The 17,965-nt window shown below is 45.1% G+C and overlaps 1 protein-coding gene across 1 annotated transcript in view; it reads right to left on the reverse strand.

Annotated features, from left to right (window-relative positions):
- The window catches only part of SMS (spermine synthase), a 586,561-nt gene that overhangs the window by 34,182 nt on the left and 534,414 nt on the right, over positions 1-17,965 (reverse strand). The gene's annotated exons all lie outside the window — the stretch shown is intronic.

Below are 17,965 nucleotides of genomic sequence, written 5' to 3' on the forward strand. Positions count from 1 at the left end.
GTGTTTTCTAAATCCCAGCAAATTACATAGTGGTCGAATCCATTTACTCCTTGCTCTATCATACGCCGGGCAGAAAAACAAAATATGTGCAATGTTTTCGATGGTATTTGTAGGCCCTAAAGTGCGTCTAGTGCATAGAGTACAGGCAAGATCTTCCTCCCCCCCCCCACACACACTTTGCAGAATGGCTCTTGATCTGTAACATGTTATATCTTAGCTTTAGGTACAGAATTCTTGCTAGAAACAGTTGTACCTGATCACGGAAATCCTCGCTATTCTGATATGGCTTGATAGAAAGGAATTCAGTTGTTAACCTTCCTAATCTAGGATCGCAATGAAGTGCATTCAATGTGGGTTGCCAGTAAATACCCTTCAGATTGCCTTTGCAGCTTGGCGTTAAACTATGCGGATTAGTCCAATATGATTCAAGGCCTAACTCTATCAGCCATTTCCAGACAAATCTTAACCATGGGAAGGTAAGACATGCGTCAATATCCAATAATTTGCGTGCACCTTCTCTATATGCTAGTAATTCTGGCATTGTCCATAGCCATATCCAGTAGAGCAGTGGGCGTAGGGTTGCGAGATGTCCTATTCGCTTCAGATTAGATAGGTCGTGGAACATTGGGACAAGTGGTGCTGATTGGGGTACTCCTAATATTCTCGTGGCAAATTTATTTTCCCCAGATGTTAATTGTCTGATATCACTTGTGCCCCATACAATGCTGCAGCCTGGACTTTAAATTTGTATATCTCGAGTGCTGGTGTCACAGCTTTGCTTGTAGTTGAGCTATACTTCTTGAAGATTGCCCCTGAACCTTGGGCTAACCTTAAAGCTGAGTGACTAATTTTCTGATTCCAGGCTAGTTTTGTGTCTAGTAATATGCCCAAGTAATTAAAGTTGGTGGCATATTCTATTTTCTGATTACTCAGCACGAGATTCTTTTTAAGGGCCTTTTGTGGGTTTATGGCCATGTACTTAGTTTTATTTGCATCTATTTCTAAACCCTTTTCTGTGCAGTATCTATTAAAACCGTTCAACATATTTTGTAGCCCCTTCATGGTCTGTGATATCAGAATGGTGTCATCTGCGAAGACCATCTCTGGCACCAAATTCCCATTTAGCCTTGGTGGATAATTTACTTGATCTTGTAGGTGATCCACCACATCGTTAATAGAGTGAGAACAGGGTGGAAGCAAGTACGCAACCCTGTCTCACTCCTCTCTCTATTGGGATTGGCTTTGCTAGTTCCCCATTCATACCGCAGAGAACTCTAGTGTAGTTCCCATTGTGTAACCTTTTTAGCTGCGTGAACAAATTAGGGGGGGGCACCTTGTTTTTTCAAGTGACTCCCATAATAGGCTTCTGTGTACGAGGTCAAGTCCAGATAATGCCCTGTTCTGCGTACTTGGTCCTTCCCACCCCATGCTATAATTTTCCAAAACTCTGCCTGGTTATTTGTTTTTGCTGCCTCCAGAAGATCCAGCCAGCTTTTTTCTTCCCAATTCCGCTTGGCAGTGGCCAATGCTTTCCGGTGTGCATCCCTGGCGCTCTTCACTGAATCAGCACTTCCCTGCTTCATTGATACAAGTAAAGCGGACTTAGATTTTCTACATTCAGTTGTGTACCATGGGTTTACCTTTAGTTCTGACCTAGGATTGGGTTTCAAATTGTTCCCATTGTTTTTGGTGAGCAGGGGCTCCAACTTTGAGACCAGGGCAGCATGCATAGATGTTATAGACCGATCGCTTGACTCGAAGTGTGCAACCACTATTTCTACAAAAGTATTACAGATATTAGTCATAATTTCTGGGCTACCTGTGATCTTCGGCCACCCGATAGATCTTCGGTTATTCCCTACTAAGGGTTGCACATAATGTAAATCAGTATTTGGTTGACTATGCTACGCTAAGTGGCCTATTACTTCCAAGCATAATGGTCGGTGATCACGGTCATCCCTCATTTCTATTTTAAAGCTCTTCTCAGTTTTCTTTGTGTCACAGCAGCAGAGAGCTGCTTACAGGAGAATTCACAGAAACTCTGAGGAAACATGCAGATACATTGCATGGCAGAAGAAAATGTTAAAACCACTGCAGCGGCGCTTGTACTTTTAGTCCCAAATCCCCCTTCCTTCAAACTCAAAGGACACATAGTCAAGGCAGGTCATAGCAAGAAGATTATTTCTGGCCAACCAGAATAGGTTACAAAAAGATATTTACATATGTGGTCCAACTGCTAACAGGCCTCGTTGTCTACACCCATTGGCTTTCAGATCCCTATGTAGAATTTTCCCAAAGAGGAGGCCAGAGGCTACTTACACAAGAATAAGCTAGCCAGGTGGCCTGTCAGAAAGAGGCACACTAAGTGCTATAGGTACATGGGTGTGGTAACTTGTACTTAGTTTTTCTTGCACCTCCAGACCCATGCGAGTAATATAGAAACTGTCCAACAAGCTAGAAAGTAGATAGGAATACATCTCAAATCCACAAGCAATCCGGTCTACTAGAACACAAGAGTGAGGGGCCCAGTTTGAGTGGGTAAGCTAGACCTGCAACCAGGGAGAACCTGGATACTGCCAGAAGAACTGCACTGAATTAACCCTTGGTCTCTGGTGCTACAACCACTTCATAAGGGGGAGAAAAGTCAAACAAAGGAATGACCCGTAGCTAGAAGATCAAAGGACTGGGACTTATGACAGTGAAAATAGAGAAAGGAAACCACTGACGCCTAGGAAACAAAAAGGCTCCCTTCTGTTTAAGGTGCTGTTACCCTGTGGGTTATGGGAGTGAGCTAAAATCATATTAAAGGACAGAAGTCGTCTCAGTCTTGCAAAGGAGATTCACCCGGTGAGGCTACCTCTCAGATGACTTCCTAAGTGCTGAAGCAAGATGATCAGACTGAGAAATCCCAGAAATAGGATGCCCAAGAAAAAAACTAAATAAACACTCAAATTAAGCAGGGGAAGAAAATAAACTCCATCTTTTCCCAAGAATCCAACCATGTCCAAAATGAAAAAAGAAGGACTAAACTACAGGCAACATAACAATATAGGAGGCGGAGTAGTAGGCTACCAGCCACATAAGAACTCTTAATTAAAGCTTCCAAATTCCAGAGATAGGAAGGTGCACCGGAGGACAACTGTGCAATGGTAGGAAGGTCATAATTAGAGTTTCTATCAGGCAATCCAATGGAGCCTTCGTTGAAAGATTCAAAAGGACCCCTTGATAAGGAAGTAAACAGTAAAAGTGCAGCTCCGCAGAAGCACTCACAAAAAAGCCACCTTGCAAAAAATGGTTAGTTACTGAAGGTAGAAAGAAAAAAAAACCTTGTCATCAAAAAGGAGATCCAATATCCCATGGGCTTCCCTGCAGAGTATTGTAGAGTGGACGGGAGGGTCTCTGCCTGCAATCACCCGAAGGACACTGGGCCCAAATTCTGTGAGGGGCCATGACAGTTGAAATTAGGTCAACTTTACTAGACTATCATATATCCTCTAAAATGGGCTGACCAGATTCCTTTCGAGGGAAAGTTTTGCGGGCAACAATTAACACCCATGATCAGGCTGTGAAAAACAAAGTGATGGATGAATGCTCAGATTATTCTCAGCCACAGGTAATTACTCTGGGCCTCATTCGACTTCACTGCACTCAGTATTCTCCTCTAAACAGAAAAATAGACAAAACTGGTCTGGGTTTGTGGTGTTCTTAGAGAGGCCCTAACTGGCCCTGGAGGTAGGCAGTCTCAGTCATTATGTAACCGGAGAGTGGGTGCCCCGAGTAAGACGTGCAACGGAGTCATACCACTAACAAAAAAGAGGTCAGAGGAGCAAAAGAGACCCTCTTGAAGGAACTGCCACTGACTGGACACAGTAAGACAAAACATAATAGGCTTTGTAAGGGGTTTCTGTGGCAGAGGTTACAGGTGGCTCCAATGCAGCAGTCTGCAAGGGAGAAGCTTCTTGGGGTGAGAAGGGAAAAGGAGTAGCATCCCTAGACAAAAGTGGAACCCTGTAAGTTTTTCTTACTCCAAAAAGAGGAGAGAAGAACTCCACTAAAACACACACAAACACACATACACACATACACACTGGGAGAGAGGAAGCATCTGTTTCAGCTTCACAACGACACACTTTAATGGCCAATTACTATGGTTGGAGGAAGTTAATTCCAAAAATGGGTAAATGTAAAATAAATGACTGTTGTTCCAGTAGGGCAGCATCGCAAAATAAATGGGTAAATAACCTAATAAATAAGTAAAAAACAAACCTTACAACAACCGGTGCATGTCGGCTTTGGTTGCCTATAAAATTAAGATTAACAGCAGCTGTAAGTTTTGATAAAAGATAGGCCCTTCTTATATACTGTAATGTAGCACAGTTGTTTATACCCTGCTGCATAGTTGAAGTGCATCACTTCTGTTCTAATTTAAAAAAATAGATATATTATCTAAAGTCCTCCTGTGAGCATTTCTAAATATAATTATTGAGAGGTTAATCAAGCACGCACAGGGCTAGACAGCAGCAAAATAGAATGTTTACTTTTAGTTTAATTTTGAAATATATTTGTCAAAGCAGCTGTACGTTTGCATTTACATTTTTTATCGTTGTTGAACCTATCGTTTGCTTCTCTTGCATTAACAGAAGCAGAGGGTCAAGGGGTTGTAAAATGTAGGAGAATGCTATATTTTTCCGAAAATCGTCTTTTGTGTTAGATCTTTGATAGGAACATATTTTCTATTTAAAATAACGGAGTGCTCTAACTCCTTTCAACAACATTGCCCAGACAATATAGTTTTTTACTCGGCTCTGCCTTATTTAGTAACCTGTAACTATGCAAACGTCTGTAGCAGCTATTTGCTTTAACTTCCCCTTTGGCAAACATGTAATTTCCTTCCCCTGCCAAGCTGATTGTGACGGTATATAAACAACCCACGTGTGTAATTTTAAACTCCTAAATAGAGAACGTGGTAGGTAGTTTTTAGAGCAAACCACCAATTTAACTCACATCTCGGATTGGTGCAGGGTTCACAGCCAAGTTCGCCTTACACACATAGAAGAGAAAAAAACCTTGCTGACTAGAGCTGTTCAAATACCTCAGCAGACGCGTGAGAGGCGCTCACGGTGCAGGACGGAGTGCCAAAAAGATGGTCTCCGAGGCTAGATTTAAGTAAACCTGCAGAGGAAGTAGATGAAGAAAAAAATAAACGAAATAAATTTAGAATAGTTGTGCATACCTTTGATAACCCCACAAAATAACGATTAAAAAAACAGAGACCAACTAAACGACCAAAAAAAGCCACACGATACAATGAGCTTTTGGTTTTTTTAACCAATCTACTCCCATTTCCGAGAGGGCACAAACGGTCATATCAATACCAAATGTTTTTAAGTGTAGCATTTCTTATAAAACAGAATAATGTTGAGGACTTAAGACATCAGTAGAAGGCTTCCTCCAAGTAGTCTCATAAAAGAAATAAATTATGTAATATTTAATTTTCAATGATGTACATATTTCGCAATCGAGGAGACCACGCAATTGTTTATCACTAGAGATTTAAAATAATTTAAACTCTGCGGGACTAAAGTTATACATGTCAGATTGGGAGTTCACACAAAACAGAACCGTTTTATATCTTTTCCAGGAACCCCAAAATCACAGACCTGATTCTGAGCTGGGGAGATAAAAAAACGCCTGAGAATCACACTTACAGGGGCCACCGGAGTGACAGATCTCCCAGTCCTTGATACTTGAATTAACTTTTGCACTTTTGTCTAAAGGTGTTAAAAAATTATGTATATTTTGGCACGCTCAACCTCCAAGCAGAGTATTAACCCCTTTGCTGCTAGGCCTCCCCCCTTGTGCTAAGCCTTTTTTTTGGGGCTATTTGGGCCCCCGTAACCTTTTTGTCCACATAAGGCGTCCAAGCCAAATTTGTGTCTTTTTCTCCCAACATCATGAGGATGGTAAAGGTAGCCAGGGTTTGTGAATTCCCCTGGAGGGGACCCAGAAATTAGACAAAATACAGCTAAACTTAATTTTTTGGGGGAGGAAATGGGGACAAAGTGCTGCAGAAAAAAGCATTTGATTTTTTCCCTGCAAATGGTATCAAAAAAGAGTTTCTGGTGCTGAAATCATCATCTTCCCAGCTTTCAGGGACAAGCAGACTTTTGTTAGTATACCAAAAGCTTTTACACAGTTTTGGCATTTTACTGGGACATGGCCTATTTTTGCTACTTTTTTGTGCTTTTAACCTACTTCCAGTTAGTGGTAGAAATGGGTCTGAAAGGTATAATGGATCCCGGAAAGCTATACATTTCTGAAAATGAGAACAAATTATGAATTTAGCAAGGGGTCATTTAAAGATAAACCCAAGACCTGAAAGAAGCCTAGACAAACTGTTCTTTGCATAAATGAACAAGCGACTTATCTTTGGTAATGCCTCTTTATGGTCGATACTCTCTATTTAAATGCAGACTCCTCACCTTATACTACTCTCCAGGCTCCAGACTGCATCCGGAAAACTCGCCATAGCAGATCTCCTGCAGGTACTGGGTGGCATTGTGTGGCTCTGCGTTGACTTCACACCGCATCAGAAGTGACAAACCGAAATCATACATCAGCACTACCCCTGAAGGCTGATGCCAGTTTGTTATCTTTTCCCTTTCTGCACCTTCAGACACGGTACATGAATAATTGCTTGGCAGTGAGGAATCTGTGGTTACATAAAGTATCCCTCAGAAAGAGTGTTACTCAAGGTAAGTAACTTGTTCTTCTGATTAATATGTCGAACTGCAAATTCCTCACCTTAGAATAGATATGAAAGCAGTAAGTCTCGAAAGTGGAGGGTGTGTAAAGTGGGCTCAGACCAAGTACTGTATGACCAAGAGCGCGAAATGTCCTTCCTAATGAGTCTGGCTGTCAAGGCAGTACTTCTTTGTGAACGTATTCACAGACGTCTCATGTCATAGCCTGGCAGATGTCAAGGACAGGAACTTAGCTTGCTAAAGCATTGGTAGCAGCCTTAACCCCAGTGGAATAGGCCCTCAGACATTCTGGCAGCTGCTTCTTGTCAGCATATATCAGATCTTGATTCAGAGGACTATCCACCTCAACAGGGTTCTCTTCTGCACCCATATTCCTTTTTCAACCCCGGAAAATCCCACAAAAAGCAGACTGTCCAATCGAAGGTCCTTGGTACAAATTAAGGTGAAAGCTTAACCAAACAATATAGCTTTTCTACCTCTTTCGAGGGTTGAGGCACAGCAAAGAACTCTGATAGAATGATGGATTGTCCAACATCGAGGGGTCATGACTTTTGGTAAGAAGGCCGCCTGAGTCCTCAGCAGCAAAATGTGCGAGAAAAATGTAATGAAGGATAGTTGCAGTGAAAGTGCCCAAAGTTTACTCACAGTATGAGCTGACGTACTTGCAGCGAGGAAGGCAGTATTTAATGTCAGGAGATGTAGCTGTGCATTGTCTCCAAGGGAGTACACATGAGAAATGTCAAGACCAAGTTAAAGTCCCACTCCCGTTTCGCTAGCGGGTTGGGAGTTAACTGGTGAGTGAAACCTTTTATAAAAACATTGCAACCAGTGATTTAAACAATGATGGATGGTCTGGCAAAAGCATTAATGTCGAAAGGCAAAAACAAATAACCTTCAATAGTGTCCACTTCAAGATATCACTGGACCAAAAATAAAGCAAACAAAAGGATGTACAACAGCTTTGCTGGTAAAGGTCAGCCTTGCACATTTTGCCCCAATGCTAAACATAAATGTTTTAGAAGAACGTCTTGTGCAAAGGATAACTTTCACCATTTCAGGTGTCAAATCAATTGCAGACAACTGCCAACTATCAATGTCCAGACAAGTAGGTGTAGATTGCGCCATATTCGGGAAGAGGACCTTTCCCTATTACTAAGACAGAAGGTCTTCCTGGAGTGGTTGTTTGATGAGAAGTGTTAGACCCGTCAGCCAGTCACCAGTGGTTTTCCCCCAATTTTATTGCCTTGCTTCTTAATTTGTGCTGATCTTTTTGTTGGGCATAGGACTCTGTGCATTTTACCACTGCTAACCAGAGCTAAAGTGTAAGTCCTCTCTCTTTTAAACATTGTGAAATTGGCTTACACCCAATTAGCACATTTAATGTAATTGTAAGTCCCCAGTAATGTGGTACTACATGTGCCCAAGGTCTGTAAATTAAATGCTACTAGTAAGCCTGCAGCACTGACTGACCCCTCCCGCCCTTTAATGGCCCTTTAAACAGGTCTCAGGCCTGCCATTGCAGCATGTGTATGCAGTTTAAACTGCCAACTCAACCTGAATCTTCCTTTTTAATACATACAGATCACCCCTGGGTAGGACCTAAACAGACCACATGGCAGAGTGCAGTGTATTCAAAAGGTTAACTTTTACATGTCTTGGTAGAGAAAAACTCTTACATTTGTTTTTCACTACTGCAAGGCCTAACTATCCCATAGGATAGCATTGGATTAACTAATTACATTTAATAAGTGATAACTTTCAATTGGGAGCAGGTAGAAATGTCGAGGTTGGTATATAAAAAGAAATTAAATTTAAAACTCTCTTTAAAATTAAAGTTGGATTTAAAGTCACAATTCTGAAAATGCCATTTTTAGAGAGTTGGCATTTTCTTGGTCTATTTGATATCTGTAGGTTGTTACCTGGGTCACGTGACTAGGTGTAGGTGGCAGTTGTTTTTTATGTATTGCTCCAAGAGAGTGGGACAAAGGAGCACAGGTGTTGGCAGGATAGGCCATCTCTGATTTGAAGAGGTGGAGGAACTGGAAATTCCAAATACCTCTGGGGATGGAAACCTCCAGAACCTTCTCCTACTTGAAAATGGACACCAGGAATGATTATGGACCCTCAGACCCAACTCTTCAGTACACCTCTAGACCTGTGGAAGACTAAGAAGGACTGCTATGCATCTCAGCAAAAAGGACTGCTACTTCTCTGTTTGAGTGCAAGGAATGGACATGCATATTGATCCCAGGACCACCGGAGTGACTCCAAGAGCTAGCTGGCTGACCTCCTAATCAGAGCCTCAGGGACAGAATAGACTCACACCACTTGAACCAAGCACCTGGACTGAATGTCTGCTATAAGTCCTAAACACCCTCACCCCCAAGTATTGCCACCCCAGTCTTGTACCCTTGGAACTAGGCCTGAAGGTGCTCCATTAGCCCAACTGTGGCCCTGTGGGCAGATCCTATGCATTGAGTCTACACGCAACCACTTCGCGACCGCCACTGCAGTACGCAGGATCTCGCAACCCAAACCCCTCATTGATGGCATCCTTGACGACAAGACTCAAGCAACAGGGCAGGCCTCTGAGGGTTCAAGACAGGCTTCTGACAGCAGAGCAATCCTCCCAGGCGCAGAAAAGCAGTCTTCTTAAGTACACAGACAGCCACAGCAGAAGGCAGTCCTCATAGTCCACCCACAGGTCCAGAAAGAGAACTGAAGAGTGGATCTAAGGGTCCCATTTTCATACATGGTCACTTCTTTAAATAAGAGGTTTCTAGAGAATTCCCTTTAAAGTGCTTAGAGTTATCTGCCGTTCCTTCCCTGGCTCCAGCCTGACTACGTGAACAATGAGGTAGCGTGAAGTCCTTTGTGTGAAGGCAGGGCAAAGCCTGTTGACTCGTAAGTTGGGCTGTGCCCAGCACCGCCCCCCAACATCCTGCCAGTGATGGCCCATCCAGGCACACCTAATCTCTTTATAATGTGGCTGTCTGGGAGGAATAAACAAAGACCAACTGCCAACTACACCCAGTCATGTGACCCAAGAAAAGGCTGCAGGCACAAAATAGCTAGGGCAGGAAAATCAAAACTTTCTAAAAGTTACATTTTCAAAACTGTAACTTAAAGTCTGACTTTACCATTAAAGAGGATTTTAAATTACAATTTCTCAGACACCAACATACATTTCCTACCTGTTACCAATCAAAGGTTAGCACTTATTAAATGTAATAAGACCTCCCAATGTTATCCTATGTGAGTGGTAGGCCTCAGAGAGAAAAACAAATTTAAGAGTTTTTCACTACTAAAACATGTCAAACTTAAACGTGCATGTACAACCTTTCAATTACAATGCAAACTACCATGTGGGCTCCTGAGCACATTTTAATACTGCTAACCAGTACTGAAGTGCATGTACTTACTCCTTAATCATGGTAAAATTGTCTCACACCTCATTGGCATATTTAATTTATGTATAAGTCTCTAGTAAAGTGGTATACCATATACCCAAGGCTTGTAAATTAAATGCTACTGGCATTGCAGCACTTATTGTGCCACCTACTTAAGTAACCCCTTAAAACATTCCCCAGGTCTGCCATTGCAGCATAACTGCAGTGTCAAACTGCTAATTCAACTTGGCAACATAACCAAGCCTTATACTACCCCTTTACTCCATATACGTAACTCCTAAGGCAGGTCCTGGTTAGCCCATAAGGAAGTGTGCACTGTAATTACAAGATTGGAGTTTTTTACTCATACAAGGGCTACCTTTCAGACAGGAAAACATTGAGTTGCCAAATAAATATAATAAGTGCTAACCTTTGATTGGGAACAGTCACAGAAGCCATTAATTAATATGATCCCTTTTATTCTGAGATTATTCGCAGTAATGAAAGATTGTCGCTCATGTGGGAAGCCTTGATAAGCTGAATTTATTCTTGTGATTCTCGTTATAGAGATAAAATATTGACGTGTATGCATTTTCTAAACAAAAATATTAAAAATGCACACTTGTTTGAAGAGGATATTTCAGGCATGAACAATTGATTACATTATTTTTCTGAATATAGGATGTTCCTTCAGGAACCAAAGTCAAGAAAAAATAATATAGGATTATAGTATAACAGACCGCTGTAGAGAGCTACACCGACTGTAAAAAGACCCTGAACGCAAAATATCAGAAAATGCAGCAGGCGAGGGCCTCTAACAAGGGTGATGGCCTTGAACAATATATACAATCCGAAGCAGAAGGACTATATTACTTTTGAGAATTGTACCCATTGAATGTTCCAAATTAAAAAGGGGGAAACAGGAAGACTAACACTGGAATGTTGGAGCAGAATGTCTATACCAACCATGACTGGTCCTGAACCATTTCTTTAGGTGCTATGCAGCTCTCAGCAAGTCAATGTCCTAATAAAATATAAACTGTGCGTGCAGTAATAGAAAATGTTTGCAAGTTGAAGCCAAATCAACAACAAACAATGGATGGAACCATTACTGGGAGGCTTTGTAGGGCCTGGACTCTATTTAACCTAAAGAACCAAATATTTATAGCTACTTGCAGATGAGAGAAATTGGTCTGGTTTTATTTCAGTTGCCAGTGTTAAAGGTGGACTTTGATCCTGCTTGGTTTAAACCTTCTTGTGATGCTTTAAATGCCTAATACTATAGAAACAAACGGATATTGTTTATCTAGCAGATAAAGCAATCCTTCATCTGAAAGAAATAGATTTTTAGGTAGTCATTGAAGGAAATGAGTTGTCAAATGTGTTCGTAACATGACATAACTTTGATTAATTATTTGACCCCGAGGAGTAGAATGTATGGATCCAGGTAAATCACTCACCTATGCAAATGAATCTATGAAAACCTGAGTACATGTTTTTAGACCAGTCATTTACCAAGGATATAAGCATATAGAAGACACCCTTCAGTGTCTGTTCTGTTTCGGGATGGGGGGATCAATGCATTCTATCGATCCCTGTGTTTAGGAACACAAATTATTAACCATGTGACCCCCAAATACAACTTAAACCCAATCTTCGGACAGTGGGGAGGGGAAAATTGTTTTTCAAAACCGAATCAAGTTTTCATTATGACAATGGTACTGGGGCCCCTACCAAAGTGGAAGACTGAGCTGATGCAAAAACAGCACTGCTATTTTCAGAGAAAGGCCCGAAAGGTGCATAAAGACTCCAATGCGTTCAGAACGCAGCAGCCCGCTTGACCCTGATGCGCCCGAGGAGAACTGCCTCTAAACCGGCTCTTGCCTCTCTCCACTGGCTACCTATACGAGAACGAGTCTGGTTTAAAGCGTTATGTGTATGTCATCGCAATATCCAGGGGACTTCGCCTGCCTACTTGTTGAACCTCCTTACCCCCTACGTTCCAACCCGCCACCTGAGGTCTGAGGGGAGGGGATTGGTACGCGTCCCGGCTGTGAAGAGAGCTAGGATGGGTGGTCGCTCCTTCCACTTTTTGGCGGCCCAACTCTGGAACAAACTCCCTGAGAGCCTTCGGCTGGAACCATCTGAGGGCATGTTTAGGAAGAAGCTGAAAACTCATCTATTCCCGCCTGGATAGGTCTCTGTAATCTTCAGAGCATCAAGCACCGCAGCGCGGGGACACAGTGTATAGTGTAACCAGGCACTTTATAAGCCCGATTAATAATAAATAATAATAATTCAAACGACTGTCACTGGTGGCTATGCTTCTTTCTATGTCTTTTGCACAGAGGCAGAGAAACAAGTTACTTATCTGCAGCTACAATTCTCAAGTGTTCATTTCTTTAATAGATTTACATGCTTGAAGTACGAGTTACTTACCTTCGGTAACGATGTATCTGGTAGAGACGTTGTCTAGCCGCAGATTCCTAAACTTAGAATATCCCCAGGCGTCAGACTGGATCCGGCAACATTTTTGCAGCAGCACCTCTCTGCGCCGGGGGACGGCGCCACATGACCCCGCCCTGACGTCATCCACTTACACGACATCAGCGAGATCATATAAGTCCCTACCGGCGCGCTGACGTCAGTTTTCTTCGGAGAAACTTTTCCGCGGCACAACGCGGAGCCACCAACAAAAAACTGTGAAAGTATGGGAACAGTGTGCGAGGAATGAAAATCCATGAATAAAGGAGGGTGGTGCAAGACACAATCGTTAAAGACAGAATTAGACACTGCCCACATACAAGTGAAAAAGCTGCGAGAAAGAGCTCTGCAAGCTAAGCGAAGACCCTTCCCCAACTGCAACAAGGGAAGAATATCTCAACAGACAGAAATAGACTGTCATTACCATGTGGAACTGTGTTGTCCAGCAAGAATGGAGCACAAAGGAAACAACAGTCCACTGCAGGAAGGTATAAAAGACTGGCACTGTCCTTATAGTAATGGAGGCCTGAAACAGAGGTCAACAGATCCCCAAAGCACGACTGTAGAGGAGACCAGAACCCTGAGCCAATAGAGAAGGCGGGAGGGAAGGCAGCAGGAGAGAAAAGAAAAAGAAGATGAATCTCCTGGTGAAGGTGAACCAAGAGGCACCATTTTACAGGAAGAAACCCCTTGGAGAGAGTCAGCTGTATATGGCAATTCTCAAAGAGATGCAACAATGTGAGCACCCGTGAGAGAAAAACCAATGGTACCTGAAAGAGGCCAGTGGAGAACCCCACTTGGTAAGGTCATCGCAGAACGGGGAGGCTGGGTGGGCATTAAGGAATCTGTGGCTAGACAACGTCTCTACCACATACATCGTTACCGAAGGTAAGTAACTCGTACATCTGATAGAGACATCTAGCCGCAGATTCCTTAACTTAGAATGGATACCACAGCCATACCCCATGGGGGAGGTGGGTCTGTGACAGAACAACAAAAAGCGGCAAGCACTTGAGCCGGCAACAGAGTGACGGACAATCGGGGAGGCTGTGGGGGAACAGCCAGACGGCAACCCAACTAGAGCGGAAGAGCAAGAGAGAACGGGATGCAGACATCCCCAAAAGTGCCAGAATGGCGCAACACCATAGCTGTACAAGCATGAGAGGTAGAAACGGCACCAGCCATATACCAGAATAAAAGAGAGAGGAAAAAGGGCCACTCTCAGCTTAATGGCACACTATGTGAACACCCACCAAAGGTTGAGAAGAAGCATGAAGAGATGCAACCAGAGCCTACCAGGCTAGTTCACGGAAAGAAGGCCGGAGAGGCTACAGCCAAGAACCAAAGGTCAAGAGGTAGAACTCAGCAATGCTTTTAGAAGCGCAGGCGGAAACAAGAAACACGCCAAGTGCACACCCAGTCCCAAAGAGGGGACAGGGGCAAACAGTAACAATCTGAAGCACGCTGATGCGGGCCACCACAGAAACATGCACAGAGCAAACAGCCACAGAGACCACAAGGTGACATAGCTAAAATAAGCATAAGACTGCCCGACCAGGCAGCTTGAAGACTAAGGTGAGAACCGACACACGAAATACAGATATGCAGGGTGTAGACCTAGGACGAATGACATCAGAAGAGCCGTCCCGCATGCCCAGCTGATATAATAGAGGGTGATACCAAATGAAGAAAGCACATCCGAAAGAAGGGGCAGCAGAGGCACCAAAGTACCAAGGCGTAGAAACAGAGGAAGAATCTCAGAATTCTAGACCACACCATCTGACTGGAAGGAAAGTAACCCTTGACCAGAAAGAGAGATAACATTCAGTATCTGAACACCAAGAAGGGAGCAGTGTAAAACTGGGGAACCATCCCAGTAATTGGAACGCAAAAAGGGACCTCATTGGCAATCCGCATGTATCACTGAAAAGCTCCCTGACACATGGAGACATTGGACCAGACCTCTCAGCCTCGAAGAGAGGTGAAGACGTAGGATGAAGAGTACCCATGGAACTTGTATATATGCATAATATAAATATATATAGCAAAGACGGGTAAACAGGCCACGACTATGCAACATGGCTGCACAGGAACACACCTAGTGCATTAATGGCAGACGGTAGCCGCATTTAAAGCGTGATAAACACCCTGAAAACCTCCCAAGGAGGAGAATGAGGCACATAAGCAAGATGACCCATGACATATAGAAGAGGCGCCAAGGCACACAACATTGAGCACCATACAACGGCAGATAAGAGCACCAGGTGATAACAATCTGTGGAACACTGCCACAGTAGGCTAACTGCCAGCTTAAAATGCAGAATGCATCCAAAGGATGCTAAATAAAAGGGTAACTACCCCCGACCACGGGAAAAGAAGACCTGAGGCTTACTGCCAGCCTAAAACACATAACGCATCTAAAGGATGCTAAATGAAAAGGTAACACCCCAGAACAAACGCGTGAGGAATACAGGCCTAAGGGGGAGGGCGAAAGCCTGCAAGGAGGCGCTGAACAGCGGATTCGGCGTGAGCATCAAACAAGAACACCCCATCAAAGGGTAAATCAACAAGTCGCTCCCGGATATTCTCCGGGAAGATGCCATCCCGCAACCAAGCATGGTGCAGCAAGGCAACTGAACCAGCCACAGCCCGGCCTAAGGAATCAGCAGTATCCAAGGCAGAGCGGATCGTAAACTCAGCAAGGTCACACTCATCCCGGAGAAGATGAAGGAGGTCAACAAGAGCGCCTTCAGTAGTGGCGGTGAGCAGAGACTCTGCAGAGTCCCATAGGGCACTGTATTTAGTGACCGTAGGGCAGCACTAGTGGATGCAAAGATGTCCCGACACCATGACTCAAGCTATCTGGACTCCCGGGAGGGAGGAAGCATTAGCCGAGGAAAGGAAGGGAAGGCAGTTTGCAAAACAAACCCCTGCACATCAGGATGCACAAATAAGCAAACTGGATCATGTGGAGCAGGACGGTGGCGTGCAAGACAGAACGAGCCACCTGATCACCGGAAGCCGGCCGAACCAGGTACCCAAAAGGGCATCATAAAGAGAAGCTTCAAAGAGCAAAAGCGGCTCCACATTCTCTGAACCACGGTGAAGGACATCAAGTAGAGGGTCCGCAGACAAGGGTGCTGAAGGGGGTTGCATGTTCAAAATCCGAATGGTCAAGGAGACCACTCTCAGCAAAGCCACTCCAGCCTCGGTAGCCCTCCGTGGAGTGGACAGCAGCTCATCTGTAGGTGAGGGCTGTAAGCTAACCCTTCCAAGACACTGAGGGTGTGACCATGCCCAACTGAGGGGTGCCCCATTGACAAATGGGGGGGTCCTGATGGGGCTCTTGAGGAGGCGAGGAGCCTGATGGGTCTGGGGGCTCCTGAGGAGGCGGGGATCCTGCCGGGTCCACATACTCTAAGGGGGGCACAGGCAAGAATACATCCGGCGTCGCCAGGCGTAAGGGCGACACCAAACTCTTTCCAGACACTCCCGGAGAAGAGTCAACAACCAGTTGTCGATGCGGTGCCAAAACAACTTTAGTCGGCGCCGATCGAGCCCCGTCCGGCACCGACTCGACTCTGTCCGGCGTCGAGGTGGCACCGAATCCATGGCAAACTCCCCTTCCGAAGAAGGAGATGGTACCAGAGCCAGGGAGGCAATCCTTCGGTGTCGCACCAGCACCGACTCATCGTCAACCACAACAGGCTCAGACTCTGAAGAAAGAAGCAGAGGCGGAGCCGGGGAGGCAAATTTACGGCGCCGGAACGGTGCCGACCCTGACTCCGGACAGGCGGCCGCCTGCCCGGAAGGCCGAGGTGTGCTCGAAGGAGGGCTTTTAGCACCAGCAACCACCTGCGACACCACAGGGAGCCCCACGGGACTATGCTGCGCGGCAGGGGTGCTATAGGTCGTAGAGGGGAACCCAGCCAGGCCGTACCCTGACGACACCATATGGATCGTAGAGGGGGACCCAGCCGGGCCGCGCCCTGACGACACCACATCGCCGATGTCCCTGGAGGGCACGGGCTCATTTAGCGTCAGGGGCGAACCCACCGGCGAGTCCGTTGGGGACCCTGCAAGTAGCGGAGGCCCCGAGGAGGTCCCAGGGACGTGAGAGGACCCAAGGGAGGCCTGCAGAGCCGCGGCATAGACCTCCATCTGGGTCCGAGTCGCCCCCGCACCCAGATAGGGCAGATAGAGGCGGGGAGACTGTTGGGGGCGAATGTCCGGAATGTTCTGGGAACCAGTGCCCCCGACAACAGATGAAAGTGAGGTTGAGGACCGTGAACGACGGCCACGGGCCCCACAGGGGCCACAGATCAACAGCAGAACTGGAAAGTAGAGGGACCCGCCGGCGTTGAGGCCGGCGACAAAATGACTCTGACCGGGACAGCCGTGCCGAAAGAAGCTTCCTCCGGCACTCCCGCCGGGACTTCAGCTTGAGGTGTTGACAGGCGTCACAGTCCATGGAGTCGTGGTGCTCGCCCAGACACCACATACAGAAAAGATGTGGGTCAGTCGTGGACATTTGCAGCGAGCAGGAAGTACAAGTTTTAAAACCCGAAGGCATCGCACACTGTTCCAGACGCGAAGCGTCGAAAAAGGGCCCGAAAACAGGCCAGAGGAACCGCTCACTCCGGATCCGCGCTGCATGCGGAAAAGAAGGAAACTGATGTCAGCGCGCCAAGAGGGACTTATATGACCTCGCTGACGACACGTACATGGACCACGTTAGGGTGGGGTCGTGAGGCGCCGTCACCCGGCGCGCAGCGGTGCTGCTGCAAAAAAATTCCGGATCCAGTCTGACGCCTGGGGATATTCTAAGTTAAGGACTCTGCGGCTAGAAGTCTCTTTCAGATACATTCCTCTAAATCACATCGAGAGTCCTGGCATGTTTTACCATAGTAGTAAACATTATTAAATGCTCACAGACAACAACAATTTTAGTAGAACATTCACTTCATTGAAAACTACCCAAACTTCGACCAAAGAGGTGAATTTGTTAAGTACACCACACCATCTTGCCACAGCTTAGATTTTGAAACACTTATGAGCAAGGATGGAGGGATAGGTTGGTTGTCAATTAATATCAAGGAGGGAGAGCCAGATATGAATATATGCAAATAACACAAAACTCAATTTGTGGCCCTGAGTGCAGAAACTGTTGGACCATAAGAATTTACTCAACACAGCCATCTTTCCGGAGGGAGCATCGCCTGATACTTTATTAAATGACAAGAATTTTAGATACGTCTTGGAGTTTGACAAACTTGTTAACATTCCTGCTGTAAGGGCACCCACATGACATACAACACTTTTGTGCAT

The sequence above is a fragment of the Triturus cristatus genome, chromosome 8 (assembly GCF_964204655.1).
Source record: "Triturus cristatus chromosome 8, aTriCri1.1, whole genome shotgun sequence".
Taxonomy (NCBI): domain Eukaryota; kingdom Metazoa; phylum Chordata; class Amphibia; order Caudata; family Salamandridae; genus Triturus; species Triturus cristatus.